Source organism: Corvus brachyrhynchos, unplaced genomic scaffold, assembly GCF_000691975.1.
Source record: "Corvus brachyrhynchos isolate BGI_N302 unplaced genomic scaffold, ASM69197v1 scaffold94, whole genome shotgun sequence".
NCBI lineage: Eukaryota > Metazoa > Chordata > Aves > Passeriformes > Corvidae > Corvus > Corvus brachyrhynchos.
The window spans coordinates 9,199,200-9,221,829 of NW_008238330.1; positions in this window are offsets into that span (position 1 = coordinate 9,199,200).

Genomic DNA, 22,630 nt, shown 5'->3' on the forward strand with positions numbered 1-22,630 from the left:
ATGGATTTGATATGGTGTGTCAATAAGGGGGAAGCAAAAATGAATACAAAATGAAATGCAGAGTCTCCACATTAATTTCTGGATATTGCTTCTGTCATTTCAGGACAATTTGTCTCCATGCAAAAAGTTCTCCAAAGCCACGTGCTGCATATTATGTCCTCCATAATTTAAAGCAGGCTTTAAGGAATACAATGCTTTTGTACCCCCCACTGCATCTTGTCACCTCTGGCCCAAACCTGGCAATCACGGTAGGGAAAAATCTCAGCTGAACAAGTGTGTTAAAATGCTTCTTTGAGGGTTTAGATCAAGATTCCCAAGTTTGGTCCTGACTGAGTGTTTTCCAGTATCTTTTGTAGCCTGTGAAATCTGAGGTGAAAACCTCAGAAGAAGGTTCAGAGGAACCTTCAGAGGAACCTCAGAGGAAGAGTCAAGCTCCTCCAAAACCCCAGTACTACTTGTTTCTGGTTGAATTGGAAATGCTGTAAGGACAGGACCTAATGAACACTGCTTTCAGTAATGGCCCCAAGCATGTGCCTGAAAGGGAAGGGTGGAGGCAAGAGTGAAATATGTTTAAAAGTTAATGAAATCTTTCATTTAAGTAACTGAGATGAGCATTTGATGTATGTTTGGTTCTTTCTTGGCTGGAGGCTTTCAACCAAAGCCAGCCTGTCCCATGCTCACATGTCAGGGCCAGGATTCATCTCACAGCACATCAGGCACTTGGTTTGCAACAGCTGAGGTGAAACACAGGCTCTCCTGAGGGTGATTCACATCACAGGTGGGCTGAGGTGCCCTCGAGAGGTGCCTGCCTTGACTATAATGGGAACCAAGGGCTGACAGCACTCCAAACTTAGTCACCTCGGCTACATGCCTACAGCACAATAGCATGAATCTGGGCTTACACATATATTTTCCTCCCTTCAGGTAAAAATTCACTTTGCACTGACCTTCTGCACTGTTCCTCTCTCAAAAGCAGTCTCTAGGGCAGCATCAGGGCTCACAGAGCAAATAGACACCGCATTGACCCTGCAGACTTTTGCCATTCATGCCCCTCTCTTGGGGGTTTCAGAGGTGTCTTCCAGGGTTTGCATCCTTTTCTTGAGACCCTGGCACTATTAATATTCCTGATCATAAACTCCAGAGAAACACAAACAACGCTTCCACACTCCAAGAATAGCTGCAGTGTTAAATATAGGGGATTTTTATGAATCTATTTGCTGCTTCCACTAGTCAGGGCAGAAATACATTATTGTAAGATGTCTAAGCATTTTGTCATTGCTCACTGGCTGTATCAAAACCTAGTCTAAGCAGTTACCACTGTATTTCTGATTAATATTATAACAACCACCGGCTAATCACAGAGTCAGCAGTGAAAACTGCTCTAATCGTTATCTTTCTGGCTAAGTAACTTCCCTGTTATTTGTTGTATACTGCAGATTTTGGTGCGTGGGGGGTTCTTTCTTCTTCTAATGTTAAATGTGAGATTTTATCCTCAAAGGAGTCATTATCTCAGAGCAAAATTGGCAAGGTTAAACACTATCTATAAAAAAACATTCAGCAGTGTGCCATGAAACGAATTACACAATATATCACTCATCTACCTGGCTTTTGAAAAAGTGTGAATATGTGTTTATTCAGTCTGAGTATTTTATATTAGGTTTCTTTTTCATAAAGGTAAAAATGACCTTGGTCATTAGAAAGCGAAGATATATTGAACGGATAGAATCAACACAGTTCCATTTCATTTAGTCCCCTCTAAAATTGAAAGAAGAGAAAATACAGATTGAATTTATTTTACTATATATTGCCTCATTTGAACCTTAGTAAATCACTAGCCACTAAGGAAAACCCTTTTCCCACCTCCCTTCCATAATCTCCTACAGATGGCATGTTAAGGAAATTGCCTTGACTTTATTGATTCCTTGCTATAAGGTTCAACTAACAGCTGGTGTGTTACTGGGGAAATATATGCTGTACTATGGTTACAGGAAGGCAGCTCTTTGACCTGACAGCTCTGTGTACCTGTATAAAAAAAATTCTTGACACTTTAAAATCCCAAACTGGTATCTTTTTTTCCTCTTAGACACTAATAGATATTATCTTTAGAGCCCTATTTTAAAAAGCAGTGTCGTACCAATCTGAGTATTTCACAGAATGAAGGAAAACAGTATCCTGCCAAGATGGAAGGGCACAGGCAGAAAACCAGCTGCTATATTCTGCCAGGTCATCTTAATTTTCTGTCAGTTTCTTTCCTGAAATACTTTTTTTGTGGATATTATAAAAAGGCCACTGTGTGTTGCTGCATGCTACTGGCCTCTCACAGCTCAACAATTCATCAGCTGGAGCTTCAGACATCTCCAAATTTAAATTTCCTGTTCAAGTGAAAGGATCAATGTGTACTCTTTCTTATCTTTATTTTGATTTTAAGATTAATTGATGTCTTAAAAATTTTGGGGAGTATTTTCATCTGGCATGAACCACTCTAGTTCTAGTGGAGCCCAGAGTCCACCCATTTCTACCAGCTTGGCACCTGGCCCACTGAATGTGAAAATCTGCATTATCACCTGTTTTATAGGTGATAATTGCTGCCTAAGTACTGCAAGAGCAAGATATTAGCACTAGTTCTAAGAAACTTCGAAGTGGGTCAAATTCATCCCTTCACCAAGGAGCTGGTGGCACATCTTCCAGCACATCTCATCTCCCATGGTTTTCCTCAACCCCATGACTCCCCTCCATTCTTAGTCTCCTCACCGTAATGGTCCTTTTTCTGCTTCCTGAGGGTCTTCAGGTTGCATTGCAAAAATGAAAACCTGGCTGGGAAGCTACTGATGGAGCAGAATGAAAGCATGAAGCATCCACCCTGCAACTCCCACAAGACTTTTGAAAATCAGTGTAAATTGTGTGTCTCTTTTGGCCCCAACATTTCAGAGAGGGTGGGTTTTTATTTGTTTTCTTTTTTAAGTTGTGAAAAGTGTAGATTTGCCTACAATGTAATATAACCTTAAAATATTTCTTGTTCTCATGATCCTATATTGTCCCCCACAATATTTGCTGATGTTCCCCTGGAATCACTCCATCATGGGATATCTCTGTCCCCATTTAAAAAACCACATCATTGTATTTCACCATTGGAGGGTTCAAAGGTTGAAATCTCTGACTTTTATGCTGTTTCTGCCTCTTTGTAACACATTACTTTTTAAATTAAATCCATCTTCCTGTTGGTGCTTATTTTAACTCATAGTTTTTTGACATTTTGGCTAAACTTTCAGAAGAGTGCTTAACAGGGACAGATGCAGTGCATGGAGCTTGTAGTGAGATGGGCTGTAGAACTGGGAAGCAACAGACAGTGTGAGCCACACTCTGTGTTTGTAGCTTGGTATTTGTCATATGCCAGTTTGGGGTCTGAACCCACTCCCTGGGAGGATTTCAGTGGGATGGATGACATTCAACATTGCATAGGTATACTTCTATTTGACATAAAATAAGTATAATATATTAGTGGTATAAAATCTCCTCAGGGCCTGATATGAAATTCTTTCATTCATCAGTCAAATTGTGTTGCTAGTACGAAGCGTGGCTGACCTAGCCTACTGTCAGGGCCAAATTCAAAGGCAGTATATACAGCAGTGTAATTCTGATGTCTTGGCCTCATTCCTCACCTCTGCTGCAGTGCTCAGCACTGCAGAGCTCACTAGCACCGGCAGGGAGAGGCTTCCCATTTTGGATATAAAGCAGTTTTCACCCCCATTAATTCCCTCTACCATGCATTAAGTCTAGGCCGAGGAAAAGTTTTGCAGCCATTTGATCAGGTGCTCCCTTTCTGCTCCAAGGCAAATCTTGGGTAGTTCCCAAGAACAATCTGTACTCTGTGACCTTCAGCCATACCTGAAGTTTAAGCTGAGAACTTTTGTTGGCTCTGCTGATTTCACTAGGAAAATCCAAGACGAGAAAGAAAACCTTCAAGGTCAGCATGTGTCTCTTTTCACTCAATGACTTCCTTTCCTTTTACCTGGCTTTCATCTTTGTCCTCCCCAGTTGCTCTAGGGCTTGAGTGCCTCACACTGGTACAGGTTTCTCTTCATCCCTTCCCACAGAGCAAAATGTGATTGCTTTAATTCTGCTGGTTGAGTAACTTATCTACAGTGACATTAAACAACTCCCTGCAAGCCCTAAAATCAGTCAGTAGCAGAGCAGGTCCCAGACTCAGCTCCCATGCTGTCCCTTCCTCCCATCCTTCCCTAAAGACCAGCTGCGTACAGTCCTACCAGGCTGCTCCACCACAGCTTCATCTCACTGAAATCTCTGCATATGAGGGCATACCCCAATTAGTTTCCTTTTTCTTCTGCCAGCACCAGAGGAAGTCTCTCCATACCACTATAAAAGGAAGGATTCTTTTCAAACACTTTTTAAAGCTGCATCAGACAATATGATGCAGCCTGGAGATAGGAGAAGGATTCACAGTTTGGTCACCCCATGGGCCCAGACACAGAGGCCACTGTGGCACCCTCATGTTACCTTATTGCAAGACCTCTGTGGTCCCTCCCCCAGCAGAGCAAATGCCGAATAGTAGGAGGCTGGCTGGTTAAGGTTACATTACATTGTAGGCAACTCTACACTTCTCTCAACATAAAAGAGCCCATTTTGCCTTCTGCTTTTACTTTATCACTGCCTACTTGTGATGTTTAAATGACACATGACATTGCACCAAAATTGTGCCAGCGTGGCTTTGTTCCCCTCCTTCCACAAACCCCAGCAGACTTTGAAGAACAAGGAACCCAACTCCAAGAGCTGGGCCTGCTGCAGGCTGTGATATTCATGTGGCATTAGATCATGTTAACGTTAGGTATAATCCAGTACAAATCCTCTTAGTGTCACTGGCACTGTAAGGGCTGTTATAAGTGCTCGTAGCTTAAAACAATTTTGCAGCTTTTCTTCACCTCCGTGAGTCGGTTCCAATTAGAGGAAGGGAACTTTCTGAACCTGCCGAGTTTCTATTTAGGACACAGCCCTGTCCTGACAACACACTGTCAGCCCTGACGAGCAGACAGGAAAGTGTCCACTGTATTACAGAGATGTGACAGAAACAGAGGGAGAAGAGGAACATGTGTGCTCCAGTTTCTTTCAAAGGCTCTCGGAAGCGCCTCCTCAGGAGTTTTTATTTTGCATGACACGGCGCTTGCCGGGCTGCACGGCCTCCTTCTGCACTGCCTGTTTTTCAAGTAATGTTCCCATTTCAGAAAGTTGGAGGAAAGAGAGAGCAGAGAAAGGAGAGCAAATCAAGTGGAAGCAAGGCTGTGCTTGGAAGCAAGTGGAAGAAGCTTTCGACGGGAGGGGAGGCAGGGTTTTGACCAGCATGAACAAGCCCTATCGCCCAGAGGCAAGAGGAACACGGTGTGGAGGAGACCATGCCCAGCCACAGCCAATGGGCTTGTGCTCCCCCACACAGTGGGGTCACCCTGAGGGGACCCACGCACGAGGGCTGTGGCCACAAAGGTGGTTGTGTGTGGGATGCGCACACTGGTCAGCAAACACAAAATTACAAGGATAAAGATTTGGCCCCTCAGCCCTGCTGGCAACAACATCCCTCCATCCCACCCCTCCTGTTTGTAGTGCTCGCAACTGCATGTGTCCCATATCCATGGGTGAGCAATGGCAGGAGCAGGATGGTTCACCTGCTCCATGCTTGCAAGAAACCAGCTGCCTGAGCACTGTAAGCAAAACAATGTTTCCTACCAGGCTGTTTAGTTGCCGGGGTTCCTGATGCCATCAGTGTCTTCCCTGGAGTGAACAGGTATGAGCACTGGCTTTATGCGGAAGGACCAGGCAGCCAGAGAGAGCATCTGCCATATCCGGGTCTGCCTCCAGGGTAACAAGGGAAACCTTCTGTTGCCACATCCTTGTTTTCCAAGGGGCTCAACACAACAGCCTCCCATGCTCTTAAAAGGGTTGGCAGAAGGAATGATCATAAACAGGAACATATCACTGGCCAAATACACTCTGTCAGAGAGTTCAGTCTGAGGCCAGCTTTGCAGTAGAAAGCTTGAAGTACATGGGAACTGAGGCTTTGTTCAAGTCTGAAGAGGTGATGTTTGAAATTGATGTGCCTCCTGAGAGCCTGGAAAACAGCAATGTGCCAAGATATCAGCTGGTTAAGTTATGCACAAAAGTGGAAACCAATACAGCAAAGTCAAACAGGACAACTCTTTGTCCTCCAATGGTTTCCCCCTTTATTGCCACAAGCATCTACTATCTCTCTCTCCCTCTCTCTCTCTCTCTCCCCTTCTCTCTCTCCCTCTCTCTCTGTCTCCCCCTCTCTCTCTCTCTCTCTGCTTTTCCTGTCTGAAGTAGCTCTGCACCAGTTTGGTTTGTTAACCCAGAGAAAGAGGGCTTCTGCCAAGGTGAGCTGATTCAGTTTGGTGAAAGGTCCAGTGATGGGGGTGACAGAGGAGATCATGCACTTGGCTGCAGGGATAGAAAGGGTGAGGAAGTGGAGTGGGAGACAGCAGAGCAAAACTCCCCATCCAGCTGACACAAGGGCTTAGAGTGGCTCAGCCAGACCACATGCATAGGACAAGCCATGAACAAGTGAGCAGGTACAAAGTAAATAAATAAAGACTCGGGGGTGAGAGATCCAAGAATAAACCAAAGATTTTTGCTTTCTTTTCTTCCTTCCTCCCTCCCTATCCACCCACCCATAGTAACAGAAACACATGAGAGGAAATGAATTTCAGGCACCAGGTCCGGAGAGGAAGACGCACTCCTTGCTGCCTCCTGTTATGCTTGGCTTGAGTTGGACGGACACACCTGGCCTTCCAAACAGGCACTATTTATACACCTCCTTCCCTACAGTGGTGTGTTCCTCTCCCCACTTCTCCCCCTACCTTGTCTGCTGGCAGCCTGCCAGGGCAGGGTGGAGGAGAGACCCCAGTGTTGTGTGGAGCAGGCAGTGGCTGGCCTCAGGGCAGCCACTTTCTGCTGCTAACACATGAAGCAGTCAATCCATCATCTCCCACTACTGGCTGAGGCTTTCCTTCTCCAGTGTTCCTGGTGCACAGATGTGGCTGCTGTAGCTAAGCTGCACCTCCCTTCCCTCTCTCAGCGGCTCTGGTATCATCAGAAGCGGACCTGTTTTGTGGGTGCTCCCTGCTTGCAGCAGCTCTCCCAAAGCTCCTCTTCCATCAGTTCCCTGGTGCTGGAACTTGTCCCCAGCCCATGGTACCTTCCACCCTCAGGTGACTAATAGCAAAAGTAAACCTCTCTAAACAAGAGACTGGGATTTGGATACCCCAGACTGGGGGTATCATGCTGGTTTCAATGCTGTGCAGCAAAAATGGAGCAGGTAATTCAATGTGGAAAAAAGAGGGAGTTAGACCTGGAATACTAGTTAAATGTGGCCTGTGGGATAAGAGCACAAGAGAAGCAAGTCAACAGGCATTGTCAGCTTCATTTCTCCTTGCAAAAGAAACTGGCCAAGTGGAAGTAAGACCTAGTTTACCTATACCACTAAATCTATTTTTCTGATGGTAACAGAAGCCAGGTTTAGAGGTTTTTCATTACCAGCAACTGCAGTGGAGACATTCATCAAGAAGTGGAGCCAGTCCTCCTCATTGACTTTGTGCCCCATGCTCAGCTTTCCTAAGACTTGAACAAAGTTGGCTAAAGCTGTTTCAGCCTCTGCATTGCAGCTGGTCCAGCATCAGGACCTTGCTGGTGGATCTGCAAATCCTGCTTGATATAGCAACCAGGAAAATTACCATGGGGGAAATTAGAGTGTAAACCTGCCGAGCCAGCAGCTAGTCAGCAGTATGCGCCCATTCCTACCCTATGGCACCTGCAAGGTGACCTCCCCATCAGTGAAGGAGAGCAGTTCTGTTTAATAAACCAAACTGGATGTTTCAATCACCTTGTCTTCCTCTTGCAGTGATAGCTAGCACTGAAATGAGAGTATAAAGAATAAGCCAGTAAATTAAAATGACCCAGCTCTATGATGTTGAGAAAATCTGCAGTGGAGCTCTGACTTGCTGACATGCAGAGTGTCCTCAGCTCCCCGTAGCCTCTCTGGGTGTCTGAAAGCATGCCATGATAGACAACAAATTACTGGCTTCTTTCTGCACATCTCTGGAGATTTTCCAAGAATTCCTGCAGGACTTTGTTGACTTTGCAAGAGAAAAGTTCACTGTTCAGGAAACTAGTGACTCGTTCTGGGAAGAGTTTGTTACCATAAGATTTGTTAGTAAGGGGGAAGGGAGGCTGAAGGTGGCCATGTAGGGAGATAGTTACTTGAGTTTGAAACATGTCTCTTTACATGAGCAGCTAGAGTGCCAAGCAAGGATGTCCTCATATTCTCCTGCAATTGAGTCTTTTTTCTTGTGAAATGCATCCTTCCCTCCCGGCTCCCAGCACATCCTCAGCTATCAGGTATGAGATGACATTTGCCCAGAAGATGCTCCCTCCCCTGGTTTCTCACAATCTCAGCTCCATCCTCAGCCCCTTTCAACATATTTTCCACAAGGGAAAGTCACACATTAAAAACAATTTTTTTTAAGCAGCTCTGTCATTTATAGCGAAACGGACACTCTGATAAATGAGGAATGATCCTGTGATGTCACAGCAACATGCATTCAAATTCATTTGATAGAAACAAATGTGCTTGAACTTCTGCAAATGGGAGAAAGCTGCCTCTGAAATTATTTCCATTTTCAAGGTCAGTAAGCAAAGAGTCAGTCCATGTTCCTTGGAGACAGCCTCCAATCAGAGAAAGCGGTTCCCCTGTCAAGCAGCTGTTATCCGCATAGTCCTTCTCCGCTATTTGATGTGCCACGGGCTTCTTGTCACTTGACTGTGAGATATTTTCATCATTCCTCTAGCTGACACCCTTCGCGTTCCCTCTTCCCTGGTGCAGAAATCCCAACATCTAATAGCAGCAAGGGATTAGGATGCATCTAAACCCGCTCAGGCTCTTTCTTGTACTGTTAGCACAATGCTATTTTCCCAGACCGTATTTCCTAGACATCTTACAACCTCTTTAGCACTTCTTGCTGCAAATAAATACATTGATTTTAATAGCCACTTGAATTTGACCCAGAGGGGAGTGATTAGGTTCTTAATGAGCTATGCAGGGCACATTCTCTATTGGCTAAATCTTGAGGTGCTTACTCAGGCAAAACACCGCAGAGGCTGAGGCCATGTAAAGCACTTCCAGATGTGGCCCCTTCAAATTAAGCAGAAGACTAAGCATCATTCATTTCAGTACTAAGAAAGGAAAACCATCCTAGCTCACTGGCTGATTTGCAGCCTCTGAGCTCTCTTTCCTTACACGTCCCACCCTAATTGTGAAGGGAAAGTTGAGGAAGCACAGACAGAGATTCCAGCATGATGTCCTTCCAGCTGCCAGTGTCTCCCTCAACTTAACACCATGCAGCCTTGAAGGTGATGTGAAGTAGTTTCAAGACTGGAAAGTCCTCCCCATGCATCCCTTGGAAAATCCCAGAGTGAGCAGGATGCCCACACCAGCCTGTCTTGAGAAGGGTTGCAGAACATGTATTTGCCTGGGAACAAAAAAGCTCCATGAACACCCTGGCCCTGCTGTGGAGCAGTTTGTGTGCAGGTGCGTGTGCAAGTTAGCATGTGGATCCCATGGGAATGAGACTGTAACTTCCTGGATTGCCAAGCACTGGAACAGGCTGTCCAGGAAAGCAGGTGAATCAACATCCCTGGAGAATTTGTGTCTGTTTTCTCCACGTAAAGAGAAGGCTGGATTACAGGGTGGCTCTTATACTTTCCAGGGTATGATTACACCACACATTTTCAGTGTATTTGAGGCAACTCCCTGAAGTGCTTGTTTGGCCCTGGGTCCCCAGCCAATTTCCATGTACACCAGTGAGAATCATCTCCAAAGCCCTCAACACCATGAAGTGACTCACCAAAGGCATCTATCCTCCATCAGATCACCCCAAACATGTCAGCCATGACACTGCTGGCACACTGCATGTGTTGACAGCAGTGTGTATCCCAAGGCCCTTATCGTTTGGGTGACCATTACTGCTCCCAAAGAGCAGAGAATTTTGACTGGCAGTGCTCTCACTGCCTGGCATGCAAAGTGTCAGTCACCTGGAGGGCAGCAGCCTGACTGCCTTGGAGTGCTTTATGCTGAGCTCACAGGGGGAAGAAGTTCACACACTTCAGTCACTGTGAACAGCAAATTGCTTCAAAGGGCTAAAGGGCAGAAAAGTCTTAAAGTTATATGACCAAAACTATATTCCATTGTTTGCAATCCTAGTAAGTTTGCTTGATTAAGAGTGGGACAATTTTATTTATACAACATGGAGACAAGAGAGCAGAACAGAATGAATCTCTAGTTTTATCAAACCAGAAACAACTGCTACAGGAGTTCAACTTTTTAACCTGGGAAGCTTTGTGATATTGCAAGGGACTGTCTCCCTCATGTATCTGTCTCAAGGACCGATGGGAAAGGCACCTTCCTATATGTACAGGCCTGGAAAGGTATGTAAATATGGAAACAGACTGAAATATCTCACTTCTCTTGTAGAACTGTTTTAATATTGATAGATACCAGGGAGAAAATATTTATCTTAATTTAGATCATACCATATTTGTATTAATATCATAACATATTTCTGTGTTATCCATGTCTGAATAACTATAGCTGAATATCTTGCACTTAGAGCAGAAGTAACCTCTCTATATATCATAATTCTACACGTGATATAAACGTGACAGATGTACTATAATACAGTATAAATCAGTTTAACACCGTGTGTAGCCTGTGCCTGATTGTCATGTATAGCAATATGTGATCTTCAGAGCTAACACAAGTGAAGGTGTCATGGGAAAGAACAGTGTGAATAAAGAGGACAAATGTAGTATGGCCATGGGACATTCAATACACTTGCCCACACAGGGTGCTCCTAACTGTGACAACCACTGCTGATTGAGCCTCAGCATTCTTTGAAGCCAATGAGGCTGCTTAAAGCAACCTTAGCACTGGGACTGTCTGAGAAATGCACAGGAAACTAGAAGAGATATCAATATATTGTAATGCAGCTAGGGACACAAGCATTACTGTAGTAGCAGTGGTCTCAACAACCTTAATACTGTCCCAAAGAGAAAAAAGAGGGAGAAAGCTCCCTCCTGTCTGTTTTCTTTCAGTGAACACAAAGCAATAGCTGGTCTGAAAAGTGATGATGAGCTGGTTTCTCTTACTTTTTCTTGCATGTTGCAATTTCCAAAGAGTGGCTGCTAAGACAGCCTGTGCTTTGCAATTTGTTGTATGAAAACAGCAGCTGTTTCCTCATGTACTTACTTTCCTCTGTTATTTGACCAGTTCAACCAAATCCTGCATTACTGAAAATTCAGGTGAGTTCTGGTCAAATAATAAAAACAAATGAATGAGTATATAACTACTGTTGTGAGTAAAGGAGCTAAATTTCTCTCTCTTGGACTTCTAGGAAGTCACTTTTATTACTTGTTTTGAATACTCAGAAACCTGTTAGCATTGATGGGAATGCTCACAAACCCTGATCATCTTGCCAATTTTTGCAGGATTGCCGATTGTGTTTGGTGAATAAAATGCTGAAATGCTGAAATGCTGAAAATGCTCAGTCAACCATCCAGTACCAGAAACAGGACTCTGTGACTTGCATGCTCACTCGTGGGCTAAGAGTACCACACTTTAGCTCAGCTGTTGAAGGCTTGCTGACAGCTTGATGCATACCCTTATGTGCAATAATAATCACGTCTTTCTTTGTTTGGTGCCACATCAGTTGATTCAGCTGCTCTGGATGTAATACCAATGTAATCAATGACAATTCAAACAAGTGGAGGAATTAATCCAGAGTCTCTCATGACTGAAACCATGACTGGCTCACGAACGATTCATGTGTCAAAATGGAAAAATCCACTCTCAACCTTAACTAAAAAAAACCAGCACTGCTAGAATTCAAAATTAGTTCCTTCTCTTCAGACCCCAGGAATAAATAAGCCCCCTTCTCCCACCTCAGAAAGAGATATCTTTTTCCATCATTCTTGATTTTAAAGAGTTTGGCTCATGAGCTAATGTGACTTCAGGAAAAAGACAGAGAATATTTAGCTATTCTTGTTTTCCTCTAGAAAAATTTTCTGTGGGTCATTGCAGCTTTAATTCAGAATTGTATTGACTGATTTCTTTCTGCATCCTAAGGAGTTGCTAAGCAACATGGATTCTCTCTCGCCATGCATTTGTCAAGACAGAGAAAAGTGGGAAGAAACAGGAAAAGATTCACCTCCTCTAATATAAGCCAGAGAGCATCACTTATTTCAATATCACCCAGACTTATACTATTGATATATTATTCAATTCCTTAATGCTGCAGCTGGTTCTAGAGTCTCAGTTCAAAACCAATGAAGGTCTGATTTTTGTTCTCATTGATAAAACACTGTTGAATGATGACTTTCACCCATGAGAGCATCCTCAGCCTATGGTTCATAAATCTGCTCATAAATTAGAAATAGGCAGTAGTCTATTGTGCCAAATTCTTAGGTTGTTCTTCTCATGGGGAGCAAAGGTTTGGGAAATGTAGGCTTGGCTGTACTCAGCCTGAAGGTCTCTGAGATCTTCAGAAAGGCAAGTCATTCCAGGCAGCCAGCACAGCCTGAATGCTACAATTTGGACATTACAGACTCTGCACTTATGGCTTGTAAGCCAGTGCCATAACATGATCAGTCAGAGAGGGTAAAGCAATGCTGTGATGATCACCATGCACTGCAGCCTATAAATTCAAGATAGGCACACTATGGTTCTGTGGCCATGCTGCTTGAAAGATGAGTCAGAAGACTTCATATGGCCACCAGACATACTGAAAAAAAGCCCATATATTCCATTTTGACATCTAATGTATTCTCCAAGACAGTGGTCACCAATTTTATGGATAAGCTTATTTTACTTGCTCTTTGGCAAAATGATTCTTTTCTGAGTGGTTCTTCACTACACTGTATGTTTTCTGTCCGCCTCACCTCAGAAAGGAGAGCTGGTATTTGCCACCTAGTTCTCTTGCTCTTTCAGAGTTGTATTGCAAATAGATCTGTACAAGCAATAAAGATATACTTTTGTTGTTGTTGCTGAACGGTTTAGGCATAGCTTGGAATACAGAGAAGTGAAGCCAAATTTTGCAATACACTGCACAAAGGAAAACTAGGAAAAAATCTATTGACCTTAGTGTCTTGATGCTATGTATAGTCAATGGAGCCATTCCTTATTCACTGAGAACAGAATCTGGGCTTCTTTGCTGCACTTGAAAGTCAGATTTTTTCCTTCAGAAACATCTATTTGTAACTTCAGTTGACAACACATATCTAAGGGCTCTCAAACAGGGCAGCAGATAAGTGTTATTGATTGATTTCACCCTGTTGTTTGTTATATAGTAAGCTCTGCTTCTCCTAAATAGACTTTTGAGGGGCAAGACTAGCAACTCTATTTGCTTGTTCAGAAATTAAAATGACAGTAATGTTTGGAATATTGCAACAAAAAGTTATAAAATCTGCTTGCATTTCAGAAACTTTGTCAAATGATGGATGTGGCTCGCTGTGTTTTGTGGGACACTTTAACTGCAAGATTTGGAGTATGGCTTCTGAAATGCATTCATGTTGTTTATTTTGAAGGTATTATAGCTCTTCATGTCCATCTCCTGCTGCTATTCTCACATTTATTGTCAGACACAGGGGTAAAAAATATTTAATTATATACTGTGGATTTTAATTATACACTGGGAAATGATGGTGTATATAGATGTATAATCACAAATGTGTACACCAAGTCCCTAACTATAGAAATTAACCTAAAGCAAGTCAGGAAAAGGAAGAATTACATATGAACCCAAGTGCAGATTCAAAAGAACTTGAAGTTCATCCACCGGACCACCTCATGGCATGATGGATGAGACAGAGATCCATTTTTCTTTGCTCAATTCAGTGAGGATATCCAAATTCTCTGGAATTCTTAAAGGTGCAGAAAACCCTCCCAAATTTCTCAATCTGAGTTGAAGGACTGTTGTCAGATTGAGTGGTTCTATAGTACAAATGCAATCACTGCACACTGGGAAATTCCCGTCAATCAATAAATAAAGAAACTTTTCAGGTCTGAAAATCTGAACGCAATTTCTACAATCTCAGTCCCTATTCTTATCTTGAAAAATCAATATGATATGCAGCTCCAAACCCTGCTGAATATACAATTCAATTTACAGGTCTGGTGCAAATTTCTGTGCTTATGAGCCACTCTATTCTCAGTAGGTTTGAATGCTCATATGAACAAGCACTGTAAAAGTGGTTCAGGGATCAGGTTCTATTTATTAAAAATTATGAACTATCATTTTTTCCTTATTTCTTCAATTGTACTGTCTTGGGCTGTGGTGTGCTGGTAATGTGTCTGACTCACAGTCTTTGTGTATGTATGTGTATTTATATATAGCTCACTGTATTTATAGCTGTGAGTCTTGAGTCTGGTACAGTAACGCAGTGAACAAAGCAAATTGGAAAAGCACTTTTCTTAAACAATAAGAAGGCATGTTATCAGTGCCTTTCTGCACAATTACTGCCTGCCCCAGGCACTGCTCTAAGGCACAGAGTCAAAGGTTGGCTTTCTCAACCACTCAATAAATACTTTAAATCTCATTCTTATTGCTACTTTGACATGAAAAAGGGTGGGGAGGGGGGAGAATTAATAGGTATGCATTCATTAGAAGTTGTCACTGAAATTCTTTACCTGCTCAGATCATTCTACATTCGAGAACCTCAGAGATCTTTACAAACAATATTAAATCACATCTCATCACACCCATGAGACTTATAAGCCTGATCTTGAAGCCAACACTTGTCTTTCCATGAATGTGCCTGGACTTTGGCTCAGTCACTCATTCTTAAAAGCATCTGTATTTTTACAGACAAAAAATTAGTAGGGAGGTTAATTGACTTTGCCTGGTTGACACAGTGAGTTGTAGCAGCTGGGAACAGAGTTGTCTCCTGACTTCTGGTCTGGACTTCATGGCTGGGTCGATATTTGCCACCTCTCCTAGGAAAATAGACTAGGAAAATAATCTGGGTCAAAAATCATACTAAAAGTCCCTCTTCCCCAAGTTAATTCTTTGAGAGCCCCTATCTGCTGATGTATTTGAAGAGAATCAATTTTCTGTACTGAAGTGTAAACACATTAGTGGAGATATCTGTCAGCACTCCCTATTTCTTGAGGCACAAGTCACTCTTATGAGGAGCTGCTACCAGCCAGTAAGAACAATGCTCTGTTCAGTCAGCCTGTGTCAAATTTGAAACCTGAAGTCATTTTACCAATACTTAAAACAAAAAAAAAACAGCCAAACTTAGTAGGCACAGGACGGAAGATTTTAACTTCAAAATGATGTGAAAGAAATGGATGAAAATGTTTCGCTTTGCAACATTATGGGTAATATATGGTAGTGCTTGCACACTAGAAATAGCACACCACAATGAAAAAATATTCATTAAAACATTTACCATACCCTAGTCTTTGTACATCAGGTTTACTGTCTTCTTTTTGCCTCTCTTCATAAATTCCAGAATGCACAATGATGCAGTGCTCATATCTCATTCCCTACGATTGCACTGTAATGCAGACCTAAACCCCAGCCTCATCTTTTCCCCCAGGGAGAACAACTCTGCATAAAGTTTCCTGGAGCATGGCTATATCCCAGGCAAGTGCTTTGAATACACCATGGTTTTGCATCAGAGTGAGAGAGTGAAAGAGTGGCTGGTGTTTAACATCTGTTTCTTTTTCTACTTCCCAGTGACCAAAGTGCCCTCTGATAGTTCCCTGAAAAATCAAAGAGAACTTTCTATCCTGAAAATAAATAGATTTTTTAAAAAAATCTATTTCATTTTGGTGCTTCAGAATGCTGAACCAAATTTCTCAGTATAAAACCTGCTGTGGAACTACTACCACTGCTTCCATAATAGTGTCAGAATGAGCATGTCTCCTGGTTCACTGTAATTCTTCCCTTTTAAACCTTTCAAAATCACAGACGTGTGTAGCTGATGAATGTGTACTTTTTGCTTTTTGCAGAGGGGCTTGCAGCATTTTTAGGATGCAATGCCCTTCACTGTCACACAGTAAGTAGCTTTCCTGCGTGGAAAATATACTCTAGGCTGAGTTATAGCCAGATCCAGAGGTAAGGGTCCCAAAGAAGCCCCTTTGCTGGACAGCAGTCTCCACCAGCAGCTGGCATGTAGCGGTGTGACTCCACGGTCTTCTGTGCTGCTGGCACAGGTGCAGGGTCTCTACTGTCTTTCATGTGTGCCCGCAGCTGCAGCTGTGTGCAAGAGCTGCTTTAGTTGCTCCAGTATGTCTAGTGTTTGACCACTGTGTGAGGCTGGGTCCAAAGTCCTTTGAGGTCAGTGGGAGTATTTTCACAGAAGCTGCTGGTCTTTGGGTTTGCTTGATGTGGCTTTGCAATCAGAACTGAGATGGAGAAGGGCAGGGCCACACCACTGCCACCAGGGTGGATGTCACCTCAAACCACGGCCAATGGCATGGGGAAACTGAAGGAATGATTGCCATGGAAATTTCCCAAGAGGCAGAGTGGGTTTTTTCCGAAGTTTTGGTCACAGGGATTTACTGTAACAACCACCAGGGAAAAAAAAAAAAAAAAGACAAAATAGTTCCTGCATTTGTGAAGAAGGAAAAAGCTGAGGAAAGAAATGCTGGCTCCTCTTCATCCCACTCTGTGGTGGAAATAACATCTGATTTTGCTCTGTAGCCTTCCCATGAACTTCCTTTGAAACTATAATTCACCTGATACCTACAGTGACTGCTGCCTTCCACCTCTGGCCACTCAAGAGGGGAGAGGTGTCAAATTCTTCCTCTGTCTTGGTCTATAGAGATGCATTAATCTTTTTAGGGACAGTGGGTGCTCCTCACCCAACATTTCTGTGAAGCTGGAGCACCTGATGAAAAGGTGTACAGAAGACATCTGGTGTACAGAAGACATCTGGTGTACAGTCCCACTGCAAGCTGAGCCACCTCCCCAGAGCTGCTCCTCTGTGGGGAGCACAAGGAAATCTCTGGCAAAACTCAGTGCCGGTGGTCCTTGGTTCTGTCTATACACATTCTACAGTTCTTCTGTCAGCACTGGAGGACAGAGTCTGCAAACTGAAAAAGCACATCATTATCACAAGTATTTTTTGTTTAAATTATTGCCTTTTTGTCTCGTCAGAGAGCTGCTAGTGCCCACTGGCAGTGGAAGAGATAGAGAAGAAAGCATTTCCCCTCTGACTATGAGAATTTCCCTTTGTTGTTATCCAAAATCGTTGTAATACATTGGAAGGTGGAGGGACGTGGATTCTCGTCTCATGCAAAACTGCCTCATCCTTTGGCTTCATTGAAGTGGCGAGAGTTCCCATGCGCTGAGGACGCTGATTGAGCTTGGCTGATCTTATGGCCAGAGCGGATCCCCGGCACGGCGGGGGAAAGAGCCTCTTTGGATGGCTGTTGTGGGTGAGCTGCCATGCCTCGCCATCTGGGCACAAGCTACAGATGGGAGTGTCCGTGCCCTTCCCCCCTGACATCAGGAAACCAGACGGGGATTATGTGCAGTAAAACTTTGCTCTACAAATGTGTGTCTCTTGGCTTATTACACCGATGAGTTACACTTGTGATTTGGTGGAAACCTACACTGCTTGCTCTCTGACTGCCTTTAAATGCTTCAGGCTTTTAATTAACAACAGCAGCAACAAAATGTTGTCAATAGTGGTGGCATTCAGCTGCCGTTCTGATGCCAGCTGCTGTGTGCAGATCTCAGTGAGAACACAGTATTCTGGGCATTTCAGCTTGCCTGAGAAAGTGGTTGGTATATCATGATAGATGATATGTCACATCACTGTGATAGGTGACAATAGCAGCCATGCTGCCTACTGTCAGTGTTGATGCAGTGGACAGCAGTGATGAGAATAAGCTGTGTCCTTAGGAGAAATTTGGGCATAAGGAGTGTAACCTGGGTAAGTCCTTAGTTAGGTGCATGAGCTAAGGACATAGTAGAAGACTGAAATATTTCAGAAAATAAGAAAATAAACCTGACAGGAGACTTCCCTCAGCTCCTGCCTTGGCAGCTTTAGGAGCTGGGGAATTTCCATCTGCCCCTGTCCTCACAGGATGCAACAGGGTCTTATGATAAAAACAAGTACAGACTGATCAACACAGTCCTCTGTATTTTCACTCTGTGTAGCCTCCTTATCTTTTAACTCTGCTATATTTCTGATTTAACAATGGATCCAGAGAACTACTTTGGTAACTCAAAACACCTCCTTGCCCTGGCTTTCTGTTTGCCCCAATAGCTCTGCCAAGCATTCTGAAGAAAAGGGGTGCAGCACTGAGGGTCCCCGAAGGGCACATTCCTCCTGTATCTGCAGCACCTGCTCCTGTGGTCAGCCCTCACTCATGCTGGGAGTCTCACCAGCCTTGGTGTGCTCACTCCCATGAGTAATTGCATCTCATTCCATAAGGATTTAGCCTGGTCACCAAATTTACTCCAATTCTGGAGGGCCAATGACTGAGACAATTGTTTTGTTTTGTGGGTGGCTTCAATGATGCCTCGTGCTGGCTGCAGAGACTCTGGCTATTAAGAGCTGGCCCTACCTGGTTTGTAATGGTTGGGTGGAAGAGACAGTGTGAACTAGCTCACTCCCAGGGTGCATTTAGTGCATTGCACCACATTACCTCCCATTTTCAGCCATTTGTTGTTGAAAACTTTTCTCAGGTAGTTCATTAAACATTAATGTGAAAGGTCCCAGAAGTCTCTCTTATTCTCCTTTGCTGTAAGAAAAAAATAAAGTAAAATTATTAAAGTGCTTCTCTTCAACCAGTGCTTTCTTTTGTAAGAGAAATATTTTATCTAGCCACCAAGACAATGATTTCTGTTTTCAAAAACAGGAAGAAAAGTATAAACAATGTGCAGCCAGAACAAATAATAGAGGGAGTTTGCCAACTGCATTCCCAAATGCACATACGCAATGTCTGTGAACAAAACTGCTACAGCTTTTGATTCCTGAAATTCAGAACTGTAACACCATTTATTTTAGGCTTAAGATTTATGAAAGATTAGTGGTGATAAAGACCTACTGCTAGTTCCAAGCAATCTTGGGATCTCCTGAAATTTGGAAACTGTCCCCAGTGTTTGTTGCAGGACAACAGAAGCCGGAGTGGTGGATGCAGTATATGAGGAGGCAAAACTCTCCTTTCTATCCTTGCAGATCTTTGTCACACCTCCCATTGTTAGGAATGGAACTTCTGCACATGCAGTGCAGAGTCTGCAGTGGAAAAAGAAAGATTTCTCTGAAGTGAAGCACTGCAGGACTCTGGTGCACGGGCTTTAGCAGATCCTGATGCAGGGGTGTGGGATGCCTCAGCCCTCGGCTGTCCCCAGCCCTCTGCAAGGAGGTACCGACCCCACAACAGCATCTGCACATCAGCCCCTGTGCCTGCATTGCAGCCACCCAGGTTCAGCCCCAGCATGTAAGTGCAAACTCCTGAGGAGGGTGATTTTGTGGAGCTGAGAGAGTGAGAGCAGCAATGGGACTGGTGTCAACTGTGTCAGGGCAGTGATGCTGGCAGAAGGGCAGGCACACACTGCAAGGTCGCAGACATGGCTTTCCAAACAGCCTCATCAGTGCGTGCCAGTCCAGACCCTCATGCACCCTTCCTTCTGCTGCATTTGGCTGTAGCACAAGTTTTCTATTCAGATAGGGCTGCTTACATTTTCTGGGGCATGGCCCACTCTTAGTTGTAAGGAAAGGGCCAAATGCAGGAGCGCAGGCTGGTGTGAAAAGCCAGTGATGTATAAATCAGGTGCTCCCTGCCCAGTCTCACCAGGGGTGCATGTTGTAGCCTGTAAGAGCTCTCTCTGTTCACATCAAACTGCTTTAAGTGATGTGCCCTCTCTGGCCCTTCCTTGTGCCCTATACATGGGGTTTGTGTCATATTTGTGGTAACATTGGCTTGAAACCTACTAAGCTGTAATGGGGCTTGGCATCAAAGGGCATCCCAGTAGTGCTGGTACTGGTTAGACCCAGCCATAAAAGAAAATCACATCTCCACACAAAATGGAGGAGCAGAAAACACTGTGAGGGTTTTGGCTAAGAACACGTTCTCATCTCTTCAGCAGATAATTTTCTTCTTTGTTTCTGTTTACCTGTCCCAGGTATTCATAGGCTGTCCCAGCAAACCCTGGTCCCACTGGGAGGGCACAGTGTCCGTGTCCTGGAGAGAACTTCAGTGCCTGCTGCCATCACAAAACACGCAGCCTGTCACCCAGGGGACACCCAGTGGGGACATTGGTGCTGTTTTAGGGACGTCCCTTATGCAATTTCCTGTCAGGCAGTGCTCATGGTGGCATTGCCATTAGCTCCTGGGAAGGAGGTGGAGGGGTGACCATCAGAGGCGCACAAGGCAATTCAGTGGTCACAGCTCAGGGGAAAAATTGAGGCAATTAATTTGAGATGAAGAGGTTTTGGTGTTCTTTAAATGCCACAGAAGGAAAGAGGAGGATATTTGGAAGTAACTAAGAATTAAAAAATAAAAAGTGAGAGAAAAGCCCTCATCAGATTATTGTTTAAAGCTGAAGTGATCCTGGAGGCATGAAAACTATAAAGAGGTGAGCAAGCACTCCTCCCATGCTCACTGGAAAATCGATCCTTGTTCTCAGCTATCAATTATGCATCCATAAGAAATATTGACTCACGCCCTACCTCAGGACTTACATAAGTGCTCCAAACATGTCTGTCTGCAGACATTATGGTCTGTGTCTTTGACTCTCTGTACCAGTCTCATTATAAATGATGAGCCAATAATACTCTTGGAAAAGTTTTTACGATGTTTCAGTTGACATTTGGGAGCTTCAAAGAATCACATAGGGCTGCCTTCAATCTATATGCACTCTTCATCATTGATTAGGTGAGCTCATTGATTTCTAGCAAGATCAAAGGTAGAAGACAACTACTGGAGAGGTTAAATATGGAGAAGACCTACTAAACCCATTTGCCAGTTACTTGCTATAGTAGAAGTTGCTTTTCCTGTACAGTAGCCAAAAAATATCACTTCCACTTTTACTGGATTCCAGAAATGATCTGAACATGCAAGGACAAGGTTTCTTCCTCCAGGCCTGGCTGCTCCTGGAGTTAAAAATTTTCTTCTGCAGTTTGTCCTGCTACTGGCCACAGACAACTTCCTTGTGATGCCACCATCCCTGGTCCTGCTTCTCTCTTGTGTTGGGCTGCCCATCTGAGCATCATTGTACTGACCCCCTGTCGAAGAGGAACCCTCAGCTTGCAGGAAACGGGGATATTCACAGGGATTACAAGCCGTCCTATTGGACTAAACCAAAAGGGTCTTATGAAAGTGTACCTAACAATGGCCAGCACCAGATGAATTGAAGAAACACATAGAAAGCGTAAATAAAAATCTAAGAGCCTTTCCTGATGGCATCTGGCAGTCTGTAGACACCTCCTGAGCTGGAGCTCATGTCAGGAACTTTGAGTGTGAAAGCCTTTGATGGACCTTTTTCCTGTGAGTCTGTCTTCTTTTAGAAATAATTTGTAGTAATTGTTCAGCCCAAATAGGTGAGATGCATTTTGCCTTTTTATTGCACTCCAGGCTCCTTTTCGGTCTGTGGCCACTCAGTATTCAATATTTTTTGAGCACCATTGCTAAGTGGGTTTTTTTTAGCTAACATCTGCATTTGGGTCTGTTTTCTTCAGATCTATTAACTAGCATTTTTTGAAATGAACATCCTTAATTGGATCAATTTGAAAGGATATTAATCTTCTGTCCACTTATTCAATCCCCCATTCTCCCCACTGGGGTTCACAACCCCTCAATCTGAGTGCTGTCAATGAATACAAATAATATAGATTCCGCATATGATCTCAGGTCATTAGTGAGAATGTTAAATAAGATCGGGTCCAATACTGATCTCTGGAGCACCTAACTTTCCAGCTATTCCCCATCTAACCATGCAGATGACTAATGATGCCTTCTACAGCTAGGCAAATGAGGTTTTGGCTTACTGCCAAACCCAAAAAATCAGGCGAAAGCAAGAGAGGATTTGGTTTCAGTCATGCTGAAAAGGGAAAAAAAAAAAAATCAACGCTTTCTGGTGAGCCAAAAAATCACCTATAGTCAGTTTGGCTCACATGGGGTTTTTTCTTACTTGATTGACATTGTAGTTTCACTTTTGTTTAAAACATTATCAAGGGTTTTAAAACTTGCTTAGCTGCAAGGAAAGATTAAAGGAAAGATTCTAAACAAAAAATAGTTTTGAATGAGAAAATACAAAAGCTGCTTCCCAAGTGATCCAGTCAGATATTGGATTTTTTAAATGTGGTTACTTTTGCAAGACCAAACAGTTTAGGAAATCCCAGTCAGTAAGTACAAACTGTAACTTTGTAGCTGAGAAATCTAAATTTTTCAGCCCATCAAATCATGGCCTGCTAGAAAATTTTAGTTAAGAAATGTCATCCATTTCTGATCATCTTACACTGGGTTTTCATTTATTTTCAGTTTTAATGTTTGTGGCAAGTAAATGGGACAGCTAACTACAGTGATTTTTCTGAGTTG